The sequence below is a fragment of the Prionailurus bengalensis genome, chromosome E2, assembly GCF_016509475.1.
Source record: "Prionailurus bengalensis isolate Pbe53 chromosome E2, Fcat_Pben_1.1_paternal_pri, whole genome shotgun sequence".
In the NCBI taxonomy this organism is placed as follows: domain Eukaryota; kingdom Metazoa; phylum Chordata; class Mammalia; order Carnivora; family Felidae; genus Prionailurus; species Prionailurus bengalensis.
The window spans coordinates 47,119,484-47,134,958 of NC_057352.1; the positions used below are offsets into that span (position 1 = coordinate 47,119,484).

Here is a 15,475-nt window from a genome sequence, read left to right on the forward strand (position 1 = left end):
GATGCCTGGAGGGCTAAGTGAGTGAAGCGTTGGCTTGGGCCCAGGTCATGACCTCCAGGTTTGGGAGTTGGAGACACCACTGGGATCTCTGTCATCAGCACAAAGCCTGGGATCCTCTGTACCACCAACCGCCCTCTCAAATATAAACAAACATTAAAAAAAAAAAAAAAAAGAACTTAAGTCAGAGAAGCTTTGAGACTGCTACAGAGAACATGAAAATTCTGGTCTTTGTCCATTACTCGGGTAGATGGAATTCTGCAGTCAAGAAGAACCAAAATTTAACTCGAACTGCACTCAGTGTTTTAAAACTACAAAACGCATACAATGTAGCAAAAAATTCGCACTGTAAGAAGTTACTGAATTTTCACTTTTTTCTTTTTTGAGTACCTGTTCCTTGCGTGACACAGTGGACGAGAGTTTCCATAACCCATTTAACCAGGAGATAGGATTACCCCCCGCTTACCTTAGGGAAACAACTTGCACTTTGTAACTGGGCAGGAATATCGTTTGGTTAGAGAGAAGGGTAAAGGAAACGAAGGACGGTGGTGTGACCCTAGCACAGGCCCGCCATTACTCTTGAGGAAACTGCCTCACCCCGACAGCTCCTCGTCCACCTAGCCGGGCAGCTTTTCCCGCGGAGTCTCGTCTTCCGGCCAGAAGTCACCTCGGCCCGCCCACCCGGAAGCCGTCGTCTTAGCAACTCAGTAACGTCCCTCCAGCAGTCCTTCGCCACGCCCACCGATTTGGGCATCTGGAGCCAGTCTGCCTTTGATTGGCCCGTCTCTCCTTCACTCTAGGAGACGTTGGGGGCGGCGAGATTCCAAGCCTCATACTTGAATTTGTGGCGCGTAGAGTCCCTGAGGTGCACAATTGAGCTGGGCGTCTTACTGGAGACAGCAATCTGTGGTAAGCGACACTGAAGGGAAAATGACAAAAAGGGCGGTCGGAGGTGGAGGGACAATGAGTCAAAGAGGCCGTTTCGATCTGGCGGACTTCAGTCGGGTTGCTTCACTCGCCTTAGGCGAGACCTCTGTTCGCGGACTCTTCAGTCTCTAGATTCTGACCTGGCGTCGTTTTTCTCTGGATTCAGAGACTGCACGTCTGCCCCCGTTCAGTCGCACCTGAAGGAAGGCTCCTCTTAAGGCCATCTTCTCTCTTATTTTAGTGCCTCTCCCAGAAACCACTCTCCAGCTCTGACGTGCTTACAACTACCACCAACTACACTTTATTCCCCACTGACGTCTTCCACAGTTCTATCCTCGTCTCCCTCACCAGCAGTATCATAAAGAAACATTACATCTTCCTTTGTCTCTGGAAAAAATGCCTTGGCAGAGATTGGTGAGCGTCCCGAACCTCACAAATTGAATCTAGAACTTTCCTCATCGAGAAAGAGGATGCTGCTGTGCTAATTATCCTAAGTGGGAATGTAGTGAAGGTCACGTGGAGAGCGCACGTGACAGCGCTCTATAAAGCACCACAGAAATGTAAGTTAACTATTGTTGCAGTTGCTGACTCTGAATGATGTTGGATTCATATCAAAAACACGGTTATTTTCTTGGACCCATCGATACATGCATTTCATATATGTGTTGGAGTACAGTCAGACTCTGAGGCTTGATCTCAAACAAAAGCAACCACTGGTTAAAACCTCTTCAGTAAATTTTACCTTCTTTGTCTGGAATGACGATTTCCCCCCACTCCCCAATGTATTTAATGTCAAAGTGAGATTCGGGACCATTTCAGGAGTTTTATGGTATAAATGGACAGCTTTCCTTAACATCTCCTGTCTATGACTATGAAAATCCTCGATTTCTAATTTGAAAATTTAACTTGTCGAGTGCCCAGCCTCTAGAACTTGGAAGTGTGGATGTCGATAGGACTCCAGTCCAGTTCTAAAAGTTTCTTTCTATTTTTTAGTTAAGTAGCAAAAAAACATAAGTGTTTTATTTAAAAAAAAAAAAGGCATTTAGCTTCTGAGTTGTTTTGAGACTTAAGTTCTGAAGGAAGTGGGGATTGAGAAGTCTGAAGCAGTTGCATTAGTAGCAACACTTTTAAATGAGCATTGGTTTAAGAATTTTAGAGAAGTCACTGAAATGCTTTTTAAAGTGTTAGGAAAGCCCTCCACAGGTGAGGGTAGTATGTGGGTACACAGGTATACAAGAAATAAGTTTACAAGATTTTGATTGTATCCAGAGTCTTCTTGAATTAACGTAAAAAGTAGAAAAATTCTTAACACTTAAAGTAATTTATGTGCCTTAATTTTTTGGATGTTTTATATTGAAATGATTTTTAATGTGAAATTCCACCAACATGTCCATTGTACATTGTCTTCTGAACTATTTCCAGCATTATTTTTTCACATTAGAAGTTTAGTTCACCTGAAAATTAGTTTTGTGTATGATGTGAAGAATGGCTTTAACTAAATTTTTTTTTTTACTTTGACGTGAAACTTTTTTATTTTTTTATTTTTTTAATATATGAAATTTATTGTCAAATTGGTTTCCATACAACACCCAGTGCTCATCCCAAAAGGTGCCCTCTTCAATGCCCATCACCCACCCTCCCCTCTCTCCCACCCCCCATCGACCCTCAGTTTGTTCTCAGTTTTTAAGAGTCTCTCATGCTTTGGCTCTCTCCCACTCTAACCTCTTTTTTTTGTTTTTCCTTCCCCTCCCCCATGGGTTTCTGTTAAGCTTCTCAGGATCCACATAAGAGTGAAACCATATGGTATCTGTCTTTCTCTGTATGGCTTATTTCACTTAGCATCACACTCTTCCAGTTCTGTGCACATTGCTACAAAGGGCCATATTTCATTCTTTCTCGTTGCCACGTAGTACTCCATTGTGTATATAAACCACAATTTCTTTATCCATTCATGAGTTGATGGACATTTAGGCTCTTTCCACAATTTGGCTATTGTTGAGAGTGCTGCTATGAACATTGGGGTACAAGTGCCCCTATGCATCAGTACTCCTGTATCCCTTGGGTAAATTCCTAGCAGTGCTACTGCTGGGTCATAGGGTAGGTCTATTTTTAATTTTTTGAGGAACCTCCACACTGTTTTCCAGAGTGGCTGTACCAGTTTGCATTCCCACCAACAGTGCAAGAAGGTTCCCATTTCTCCACATCCTCGCCAGCATCTATAGTCTCCTGATTTGTTCATTTTGGCCACTCTGACTGGTGTGAAGTGATATCACAGTGTGGTTTTGATTTGTATTTCCCTGATGAGGAGAGATGTTGAGCATCTTTTCATGTGCCTGTTGGCCATTCAGATGTCTTCTTTAGAGAAGTGTCTATTCATGTTTTCTGCCCATTTCTTCACTGGGTTATTTGTTTTTTGGGTGTGGAGTTTGGTGAGCTCTTTATAGATTTTGTATACTAGCCCTTTGTCCGATATGTCATTTGCAAATATCTTTTCCCATTCTGCGAGTTGCCTTTTAGTTTTGTTGTTTCCTTTGCAGTGCAGAAGCTTTTTATCTTCATGAGGTCCCAATAGTTCATTTTTGCTTTTAATTCCCTTGCCTTTGGGGATGTGTCAAGTAAGAAATTGCTGCGGCTGAGGTCAGAGAGGTCTTTTCCTGCTTTCTCCTCTAGGGTTTTGATGGTTTCCTGTCTCACATTCAGGTCCTTTATCCATTTTGAGTTTGTTTTTGTGAATGGTGTAAGAAAGTGGTCTAGTTTCAACCTTCTGCATGTTGCTGTCCAGTTCTCCCAGCACCATTTGTTAAAGAGACTGTCTTTTTTCCATTGGATGTTCTTTCCTGCTTTGTCAAAGATGAGTTGGCCATACGTTTGTGGGTCTAGTTCTGGGGTTTCTATTCTATTCCATTGGTCTATGTGTCTGTTTTTGTGGCAATATCATGCTGTCTTGATGATTACTGCTTTGTAGTAGAGACTAAGGTCTGGGATTGTGATGCCTCCCGCTTTGGTCTTCTTCAAAATTACTTTGACTATTCGGGGCCTTTTGTGGTTCCATATGAATTTTAGGATTGCTTGTTCTAGCTTCGAGAAGAATGCTGGTGCAATTTTGATTGGGATTGCATTGAATGTGTGGATAGCTTTGGGTAATATTGACATTTTAACAATATTTATTCTTCCAACCCATGATCACGGAATGTTTTTCCATTTCTTTATATCTTCTTCAATTTCCTTCATGAGCTTTCTATAGTTTTCAGCATACAGATCTTTTACATCTTTGGTTAGATTTATTCCTAGGTATTTTATGCTTGTTGGTGCAATTGTGAATTGGATCAGTTTCTTTGTCTTTCTGTTGCTTCATTATTAGTATAAGAATGCAACTGATTTCTGTACGTTGATTTTGTATCCTGTGACTTTGCTGAATTCATGTACCAGTTCTAGCAGACTTTTGGTGGAGTCTATCGGATTTTCCATGTATAATATCATGTCATCTGCAAAAAGTGAAAGCTTGACATCATCTTTGCACATTTTGATGCCTTTGATTTCCTTTTGTTGTCTGATTACTGATGCTAGAACTTCCAACACTGTGTTGAAAAACAGCGGTGAGAGTGGACATCCCTGTAGTGTTCCTGATCTCAGGGGGAAAGCTCTCAGTTTTTCCCCATTGAGGATGATATTAGCTATGGGCTTTTCATAAATGGCTTTTATGATATTTATGTATGTTCCTTCTATCCCGACTTTCTCGAGGGTTTTTATTTCGAAAGGATGCTGAATTTTGTCAAAAGCTTTTTCTGCATCAATTGACAGGATCATATGGTTCTTATCTTTTCTTTTATTAATGTGATGTATCACATTGATTGATTTGCGAATGTTGAACCAGCCCTTCAGCCCAGGAATGAATCCCACTTGATCATGGTGAATAATTCTTTTTATATGCTGTTGAATTCGATTTGCTAGTATCTTATTGAGAATTTTTGCATCCATATTCATCAGGGATATTGGCCTGTAGTTCTCTTTTTTTACTGGGTCTCTGTCTGGTTTAGGAATCAAAGTAATACTGGCTTCATAGAATGAGTCTGGAAGTTTTCCTTCCCTTTCTATTTCTTGGAATAGCTTGACAAGGATAGGTATTATCTCTGCTTTAAATGTCTGGTAGAATTCCCCAGGGAAGCCATCTGGTCCTGGACTCTTATTTGTTGGGAGATTTTTGATGACTGATTCAATTTCTTCGCTGGTTATGGGTCTGTTCAAGCTTTCTGTTTCCTCCTGATTGAGTTTTGGAAGCGTGTGGGTGTTTAGGAATTTGTCCATTTCTTCCAGGTTGTCCAGTTTGTTGGCGTATAATTTTTCATAGTATTCCCTGATAATTGTTTGTATCTCTGAGGGATTGGTTGTAATCATTCCATTTTCATTCATGATTTTATCTATTTGGGTCATCTCCCTTTTCTTTTTGAGAAGCCTGGCTAGAGGTTTATCAATTTTGTTTGTTTTCAAAAAACCAACTCTTGGTTTCATTGATCTGCTCTACAGTTTTTTTAGATTCTATATTGTTTATTTCTGCTCTGATCTTTATTATTTCTCTTCTTCTGCTGGGTTTGGGGTGTCTTTGCTGCTCTGCTTCTATTTCCTTTAGGTGTGCTGTTAGATTTTGTATTTGGGATTTTTCTTGTTTCTTGAGATAGGCCTGGATTGCAATGCATTTTCCTCTCAGGACTGCCTTTGCTGCATCCCAAAGCGTTTGGATTGTTGTATTTTCATTTTCGTTTGTTTCCATACATTTTTTAATTTCTTCTCTTATTGCCTGGTTGACCCATTTATTCTTTAGTAGGGTATTCTTTAACCTCCATGCATTTGGAGGTTTTCCAGACTTTTTCCTGTGGGTGATTTCAAGCTTCATAGCATTGTGGTCCGAAAGTATGCATGGTATGATCTCAATTCTTGTATACTTATGAAGGGCTGTTTTGTGACCCATATGTGATCTATCTTGAAGAATGTTCCATGTGCACTGGAGAAGAAAGTATATTCTGTTGCTTTGGGATGCAGGCTTCTATCTGTCAAGTCCATCTGATCCAATGTATCATTCAGGGCCCTTGTTTCTTTATTGACCATGTGTCTAGATGATCTATCCATTGTTGTAAGTGGGGTATTAAAGTCCCCTGCAATTACCACATTCTTGTCAATAAGGTTTCTTATATTTGTGAGTAATTGTTTTATATATTTGGGGGCTTCTGTATTTGGTGCATAGACATTTATAATTGTTCTTCTTGATGGATGGACCCTGTAATTATTATATAATGCCCTTCTTCATCTCTTGCTACAGCCTTTAATTGAAAGTGTAGTTTGTCTGATATAAGTATGGCTACTCCAGCTTTCTTCTGACTTCCAGTAGCATGATAAATAGTTCTCCATCCCCTCACTTTCAATCTGAAAATGTCCTTAGGTCTAAAATGAGTCTCTTGTAGACAGCAAATAGATGGGTCTTGTTTTTTTATCCCTTCTGATATTCTATTTCTTTTGGTTGGTGCATTTAGTCTATTTACATTCAGTGTTATTATAGAAAGATACGGGTTTAGAGTCATTGTGATGTCTGTAGGTTTCATGCTTGTAGCAATGTCTCTGGTACTTTGTCTCACAGGATCCCCCTTAGGATCTCTTGTAGGGTTGGTTTAGTGGTGATGAATTCCTTCAGTTTTTATTTTTTTGGGAAGACCTTTATCTCTTCTTCTATTCTAAATGACAAATTTGCTGGATAAAGGATTCTCAGCTGCATATTTTTGCTGTTCATCACATTGAAGATTTCCTGCCATTCCTTTCTGGCCTGCCAAGTTTCAGTAGAGAGATCCATCACAAGTCTTATCGGTCTCCCTTTATATGTTAGAGCACGTTTATCCCTAGCTGCTTTCAGAATTTTCTCTTTATCCTTGTATTTTGCCAGTTTCACTATGATGTGTGGTGCCGAAGATCGATTCAAGGTACGTCTGAAGGGAGTTCTCTATGCCTCTTGGATTTTAGTGCCGTTTTCCTTCCCCAGATCAGGGAAGTTCTCAGCTATTATTTCTTCAAGTACACCTTCAGCACCTTTCCCTCTCTCTTCCTCCTCTGGAATACCAATTATACGTAGATTATTTCTCTTTAGTGCATCACTTAGTTCTCTAATTTTCCCCTCATACTCCTGGATTTTTTTATCTCTCTTTCTCTCGGCTTCTTCTTTTTCCATAATTTTATCTTCTAGTTCACCTATTCTCTCCTCTGCCTCTTCAATCTGAGCTGTGGTCGTCTCCATTTTATTTTGTAGGTCATTAATAGCATTTTTTAGCTCCTCCTGGCTGTTCCTTAGGCCTTGATCTCTGTAGCAATAGATTCTGCTGTCCTGTATACTGTTTTCAAGCCCAGCGATTAATTTTATGACTATTATTCTAAATTCACTTTCTGTTATAATGTTTAAATTGTTTTTGATCAGTTTGTTAACTGTCGTTATTTCCTCGATGTTTTTTTGAGGGGAATTCTTCCGTTTTGTCATTTTGGATAGTCCCTGGAGTGCTGCAGAACTGCAGGACACTTCCCCTGTGCTGTCTTGAATAACTTGCGTTGGTGGGCGGGGCTGCAGTCAGAACTGATGTGTGCCCCAGCCCACCTCTGGGGCCACAGCCAGACTGGTGTGTACCTTGTCTTCCCCTCTCCTAGGGGCGGGATTCACTGTGGGGTGGTGTGGCCATCTGGGCTACTTGCACATTGCCAGGCTTGTGGTGCTGGGGATCTGGTGTATTAGCTGGGGTGGATCAGCAAGGTGCACAGGGGCGGGAGAGGCAGGCTCAGCTCGCTTTTCCTTCGGTGATCCACTTCAGGAGGGGCCCTGCGGCACCAGGAGGGAGTCAGACCGCCGCAGGAGGTGTGGATCCCCAGAAGCACAGCGTTGGGTGTTTGCACGGTGCAAGCAAGTTCCCTGGCAGGAACTGGTATCCTTTGGGATTTTGGCTGGGGGATGGGCGAGGGAGATGGCGCTGGTGAGCGCCTTTGTTCCCCCGCCAAACTGAGCTCTGTTGTCCTGAGGCTCAGCAACTCTCCCTCCTGTTGTCCTCCAGCCTTCCCGCTCTCCGAGCAGAGCTGTTAACTTATAACCTTCCAGATGTTAAGTCCTGCTCGCTGTCCGAACACACTCTGTCCGGCCCCTCTGCTTTTGCAAGTCAGACTGGGGGTCTCTGCTTGCCTGGTGGGCTGCCCCTCTGCCCCAGATCCCTCTCACCAGTCCGTGTAGCGTGCACCGCCTCGCCACCCTTCCTACCCTCTTCCGTGGGCCTCTTGTCTGCCCTTGGCTCCAGAGACTCTGTTCTGCTAGTCTTGTGGTGATTTTCTGGGTTATTTAGGCAGGTGGAGGTGGAATCTAAGTGATCAGCAGGACGCGGTGAGCCCAGTGTTCTCCTTCGCCGCCATCTTCAAGTCAAATTACTGTTAATAAAAACTCAGCTGTTGTGGTAGGAAATAAGTCTAATATTACCTAACACAAAAAGAAAATTTTAGGAATTTAAGATTATAACTAAATTTATAATTAAAATGAGATCCTATGGAAGATAAAATATATCTCAATATGGTGTAAATCCCGTTTTTATTTTTCAGAAAATTTTCATATTTCTTGTTCCTGCATTATGGAAGAAAAAATAACCTAAAATGCTTTCGCTTCCAAAAAAAAAAAGTGTGTATGCCATATAAATGGGAAATGTCTAGTGTCCAGAAGCAATTAAGGGGGGTGGGGAGCAGTAAGACTATAGGCTTTATCCATTCACCTACTGTAGGACATCTCGGTTGTTTCCAAATATGGGCAATTATGAATAAAGCTGCAATAAGCATCCATTTGTAGGTTTTTGTGTGGACATGATTTTTCAACTCTTTTGGGTAAACACCAAGGAGCATGATTGCTGGATTATATAATAAGGGTATATTTAGTTTTGTAAAAAACCACCAAACTCTTTTCTAAAATGGTTGTATCATTTTGCATTTCTGAGCAATGAAGGAGAGTTCCTCTTGTTCCACAGCCTCACCAGCATTTGGTATCGTCAGTGTTTTGAATTTTTGGTATTCTAATAAGCGTGTAGTGGTGTCTCATTGTTTTAATTTGCAATTCCCTAATGCATTATATGATGAGTGGCTAAATGTCATCAACATATAACGTATCATGGCTTATAGCCATGAAATTTAAATGAAGAATTACTATTTAAATAGTAATTAATATGCCCTTCTATCTGAAAGTTTTTGATTTCTGTAAGGGCTTTTGATAGAATAGATACATTTGTTTATTTCCCCTAGGTGTTTTAAAAGAAATGTAATATTTAAGACTACTCTCAGCTTTTCATTGGATTTCTTCAGTGTGTAGCAGGGACTTTTCATTTTTTATTACTAGATTTTTTTTCTCTCTCTCTCGTTGTTGTTTATGGAGTATTATGGGGCAGAAGAAAGGAGGATTGATTTGTGAATGACAGATTGACTTAGCTAGACAAGCCATATTCAGGTCAAATTGTTTGAGGGTGACCTGATAACATTGTGCAAAGATTTCATTATACTTTCATTTTATTGTGTTTAATTATTCTTGTAGGACAAATGGAAGGTGTAACTGCACTTGGTTTTGTGGCATTTCAATGTGAAGGGCATTAAATATAGTAAGTTTCTACACTGTTAAACATGAGGGAGAAGATTTTTAAATTTGTCTACCTTCCACCTATGAATTTTACACAAAAGTACAATGTAGTTAATCACTTAAACCTCTAGATCCATTTTGCCCTACTATATCTAATTGAGTTATATTTGAGATCCAAAAATTAGAATGACAATTTGCTTTTGCTGAGGGATATACTGTAAGTTCCAAAATATGTTTCATAGTTGTAGATTTATATAAATGAAACTGGGGTAATGGGTGGTAGATTGGTATTTGAATAGCTCTTTTCCATTGCTGTTAGGCTTATTGTATTAGCAACTGTGTTAATAGGCAGGATGTAATAAGATGCAGGTCAATCAACTTTTCCAAAGGATAAACTCTTACATGAAACCTAGAGTTTTTTGGTTATTGTTTTTGTTTTTTTAACTATCAATGTTTGATGCAGATTATGTACTAACTTTGTAGCTCTAGGACAAGTGTTGGTTGCTGGTGGCTACATTTAGAAAGTATTACAGGAAGGAAGAGCTCAGAGAGGAACTGTCATTTTTTAAAAACAGGTAATTTAAAGGTAATTAAATGTAAAGGTAATTTAAAAAGACAATAATTTTGAGAAATGTAATTGTTTTTTAATCTACCTTCTAAAAAAAATCAATAAAGGCTTTGAATGACAAATGCCAATTAAACTTTTAGCAAGGTTCAAATCAAGGCCTTGACCTTTACACGCATTGATAAAACCTCAAAGTTAAGATGTCACAGAGTGAAGTTCAATTATTGGAGGTATGGTATCTATTCAATTTCTTTCAATTAAACAGAATCTTACGGAAAAGTCTCTGCCTCTCCATCCTTGATAGGGCAAGTAAGATGTTCATAATTAAAAAGAAAGATAGAAACTATGGGGTCATTAAAAAAGATACCTAAAAACCTAAGCATGTCTAGAAAAGAACTGTGGCTCCTGGACTAAGGACCTGATTAAAATAAAATAAATAAGCCAAGCAACTTTTTGAGAGAAATGTTATATTTTAGCTTACTAGGTGCATCACAGTTTTCCAAAATGGTTGTACCAGTTTTCCCTCTAACAAATAGTATATTGGTTGATATGATTGATCAATCAGTCAAATAGTACTTAATCTTGTAACAGTTTAGTAGTAGTTTAATTGGCCTTTCCTTGGTATCTAATGGGACTGAATATATTACCTTATGTTTTTAGACATTTATTTACCTATTTTTTGAGAGAGAGCATTCCCATGAGCAGGAGGAAGAGAAAGACAGAGAGAGAGAATCTTAAGTGGGCTTCATGCCCAGTGTGGAGCCCAATGTAGGGCTCCGTCTCACAACCCTGAGCCTAAATCAAGAGCCCAACGCTTAACTGACTGAGCCACTCAGGTGCCCTGGAATTGTTTTTTTAATGAAGGGTCTGTTCATAACTGTTCTTGTTGCTTTGGTTGTTTGACATCTAGTGAAGAGTGTCAAGTGCACTAATCTTTAGTGTATAGTTCAGGAAAAAAAATTTATGGTTTTCTTTATAAATATATACATCCAGATCAAGATACAGAACATTCTCAGCATTCTATATTTTCCTGTGTATTCCCAGTCATTACCACCCATCTTCCCAGAGATAACCACAATTCTCATTATCAGCATCAATGAGGTTTTATTCAAAATTTTTTATTGTGTAAAATATACATATACACATACATATCCAGAAGTGGAATTTCTGGATTATATGGAAGTTCTATTTTTAATTTTTTGAGGAGTTACCATACTGTTTTCCATAGTTGCTGTACCATTTTACATTTCCACCAACAGTTTCGAGAGTTCTGATTTCTCCACTTCCTCACCAACACTTGTTATTTTCTGGATTTTTCCCCCTTGTTCGTTTTTTGTTTTTTTTTTTTAATTTTTTTTTTTCAACGTTTATTTATTTTTGGGACAGAGAGAGACAGAGCATGAACGGGGGAGGGGCAGAGAGAGAGGGAGACACAGAATCGGAAACAGGCTCCAGGCTCTGAGCCATCAGCCCAGAGCCTGACGCGGGGCTCGAACTCCCGGACCGCGAGATCGTGACCTGGCTGAAGTCGGACGCTCAACCAACTAAGCCACCCAGGCGCCCCGTTCGTTTGTTTTTTGATAGTTGTGCTTTTAATGGGTGTGAGTTGGTATTCTCATAGCTTTGACTTGCATTTCCCTAGTGGTTAGTGATGTTGAGCATCTTTTCATGTGCTTATTGGCCATTTGTGTATCTTCTCTGGAGAAAGGTCTCTTTAAGTCCTTTGCCCATTCTTGAATTGGGTTGTTCTTTGTTGTTGAATTTCAGAAATTCTCTTCACATTTTGAATTTTAATTCCTTATCAGATAAATGGTTTGCAAATATTCCATTCTATGGGTTGCCTTTTTACTTTGTGGATAGTGTCTTTTGTTGCACAAATTTTATAATTTTCATGAAGTTTAATTTGTATGTCTTTTCTTTTGTTACCTGTTTCTTTGGTGTCCTATACAAGAAATCATTGCCCAATCCAATGTTATGAAGTTTGTGCTCTGTTTTCTTCTAAGTTTTATGTTTTAGGTCTTACATTTAGATCTTTGATCCATTTTGAGTTAATTTTTGTGTATGATTAGGTAAGGATCCAGTTTTATTCTTTTACATGGGGATATCCAATTTTCCCAGCACCATTTATTGAAAGGGCTGTCCTTTCCCCATTGTATGGTCTTGTTACTCTTGTCAGAAGTCATTTGACTGAAGTTATCTGATTTGTTATTATATAATTCTCTATAGTAACATATTAGTGTACTATGTATTTCTGTGGTTACCTGTTGTATTGTTTTCTCTTCCATTTGTCAATTTGGGTTTTGAGTCTTCTCTTTTTTTTTTCTTAAGATAGTTAAAGCGTTACCTATTTTGATTATTTCTTTGGAAAAACTGGCCAATACTTTCAAAAGTATGTTATCATTTATTCTGGTCTCTATTTTTCTTTGTTATTTCCTTCCACTACTAAATACTAGCCAAGTTTCTTTTTTTCCTAGTTCCTTGTGCTATAATGTTGTTTATTTGAACTTTTTTTTTTTTTTTTTTTTTTTTTTTTTTGACAGAGCAAGAGAATCCCAAGCAGGCTGTGTTCTCCGTGTGGAGCCTGATGTGGGGCTCCATCTCACAAACTTGGAGGTCATGACCTAAGCCTAAATCAAGAGTCAGATGCCACCAGACACCCCTAAACTTTTTTCTTCTTTTTAACAAAATTTTTTTTTTTTTTAATTTTTTTTTTTTCAACGTTTATTTATTTTTGGGACAGAGAGAGATAGAGCATGAACGGGGGAGGGTCAGAGAGAGAGGGAGACACAGAATCGGAAACAGGCTCCAGGCTCCAAGCCATCAGCCCAGAGCCTGACGCGGGGCTCGAACTCCCGGACCGCGAGATCGTGACCTGGCTGAAGTCGGACGCTTAACCGACTGCGCCACCCAGGCGCCCCTTTAACAAAATTTTTAATGTTTATTTTACTTTTTGAGAGGGGGAGGGAGAGAGAGACTGAGTACAAGCAGGGAAGGGGTAGAGAGAGAGAGACACCCATAATCTGAATCAGGCTCCAGGCTCTGAGCTGTCTGCTCAGAGCCCCACACAAGGCCCCCCACTCGTGAACTGCAAGGTCATGACCTGAGCCAAAGTCAGACGTTTAACCATCTGAACATCCCAGGTGCCCTCAAACTTTTTTTAAAGTACAATCATTTATAGCATAAATTTCATTCTAACATCTGCTTTTGCTGCATTCCATAGGTTTTGGGGTGTTGTGTTTTATTTTTCTTTTGTTTTGAGACATTTTGATTTCATATTTGCTTTCTTATTTGGCCCATTGCTTGTGTGGTGGTGTGTTTAATATTTACAAAAAAAAATAAAAAATAAATTTAAAACAATCGTTTGACCATACATACATGTCTGGATTTATTTCTGGGCCCTCTATTCAGTTCCATTGGCCTGTACGTCTGTCTTTATACAATTACCACTCTGTTTTGATTACTGTAGCTTTGTAGTAAGTTTGAAATCAGGAAGTATGAGCCCTCCAGATTTGTTCTCCTTTTTCAAGATTGTTTTGGGTATTTGATGTCTCTTGATATTCCATATAAATTTTAGGATGAGGTTTTCTCTTTCTGCAAAAAGCATCATTGGAATTTTGATGGGAATTGCACTGAATCTGTACCTCACTTTGGGTAGTATTTGACATCACAATAGTATTAAGTCTTTCAATTCATGAGCATGAGATGTGTTTTCATTTATTTTTATTTTCTTTAATTTCTTTCAGCAATGTTTGTAGTTTTCATTGTACAAGTATTTCACCTTCTTGGTTAATTCCTAAATGTTTTGTTCTTTTTTTGCTATTATAAATGAAATTGTTTTCGTAATTCCCTTTTTAGATTGTTCATTGTTTGTGTGTAGATGTAACTAACTTGTGTGTGTTGACTTTGTATCCAACTTCTTGGCTGAATTCATTTGTTCTAAAAATTTTTTGTGGGATCTGTAAGGTTTTCTACATAAAAGATCACATCAACTGTGAACAGAGATAATTTTATTTATTTTACAATTGGGATGTCTTTTATTTCTGTTTCTTGCCTAAATTCTCTGGCTGACATCAAGTAGTTTTACTTGATTTTGAACTTCATTTAAAAGTATGTGCTATTTTGCAGAGGAAACCATCAACAAAACTAAAAGGCAACCGATGAAATGAGAAAAGATACTTGCAAATGACATATCAGATAAAGGGCTAGTATCCAAAATCTATAAAGAATTTGCCAAACTCAACACCCAAAAAACAAATAATCCAGTGAAGAAACCGGCAGAAGACATGAATAGACACTTTTCCAAAGAAGACATCCAGATGGCCAACAGACACATGAAAAGATGCTCAACGTCACTCCTCATCAGGGAAATACAAATCAAAACCACACTGAGATACCACGTCACACCTGTCAGCGGGCTAAAATGAACAAATCAGGAAACTACAGATGCTGGTGAGGATGTGGAGAAAGGGGAACCCCCTTGCACTGTTGTTGGGCATGCAAACTGGTGCAGCTGCTCTGGAAAACAGTGTGGAGGTTCCTCAAAAAATTAAAAATAGATCTACTTTATGATGCAGCAATAGCACTACTAGGAATTTACCCAAGGGATACAGGAGTACTGATGCATAGGGGCACTTGTACCCCAATGTTTATAGCAGTGCTTTCAACCATAGCCAAATTATGGGAAGAGCCTAAATGTCCATCAACTGACAAATGGATAAAGAAGGTGTGGTTTATATGTATAATGGAATACTAGTTAGCAATGAAAAAGAATGAAATCATGCCATTTGCAGCAGTGTGGATGGAACTGGAAGGTATTATGCTAAGTGAAATAAGTCATACAGAGAAAGAACTTGAGAACTTGAGAAACTTCACAGAAGACCATGGGGGAAGGAAAGGGGAAAAATAGTTACAAACAGAGAGGGAGGGAGGCAAACTACAAGAGACTCTTAAATACAAAGAACAAACTGAGGGTGCATGGAGAGGGTGGGGGAAAGGGGAAAACAGTTGCTGGGCATTGAGGAGGGCAGTTGTTGGGATGAGCACTGGGTGTTGTATGTAAGCCAATTTGACAATAAATTATATTAAAAAAACTATGATTAATAAAAAAATTATTCAAAAAGTATGTGCTATTTTGTGTCTAGTTTCTTTTACTTAAAATAACACATGATGTCATTTATATTTTTCATTGTGTGCACAATTGCCCTGTGTGAATATATTATAATAGTTGTTTATTCACATTGAGGTTGTTTGGCTATCAAGCTATAAATATTCCTATACATGTCATTTTGGAGACATATACACTTAGTCTTTTTTATGTGTATATATATACATATATCTGTATGTGTCAGTCTGTCTAGGAGAAG

At 38.9% G+C, this 15,475-nt stretch overlaps 1 long non-coding RNA gene across 1 annotated transcript in view; it reads left to right on the top strand.

Annotated features, from left to right (window-relative positions):
- The first annotated feature begins 612 nt into the window (after positions 1 to 612).
- LOC122494410 overlaps positions 613 to 15,475 on the top strand; it is a 209,852-nt gene continuing 194,989 nt past the window's right edge. Inside the window, exon 1 of the long non-coding RNA XR_006300158.1 lies at positions 613 to 1,484. This is a non-coding gene — a long non-coding RNA (uncharacterized LOC122494410). The remainder of the gene's footprint in view (positions 1,485 to 15,475) is intronic.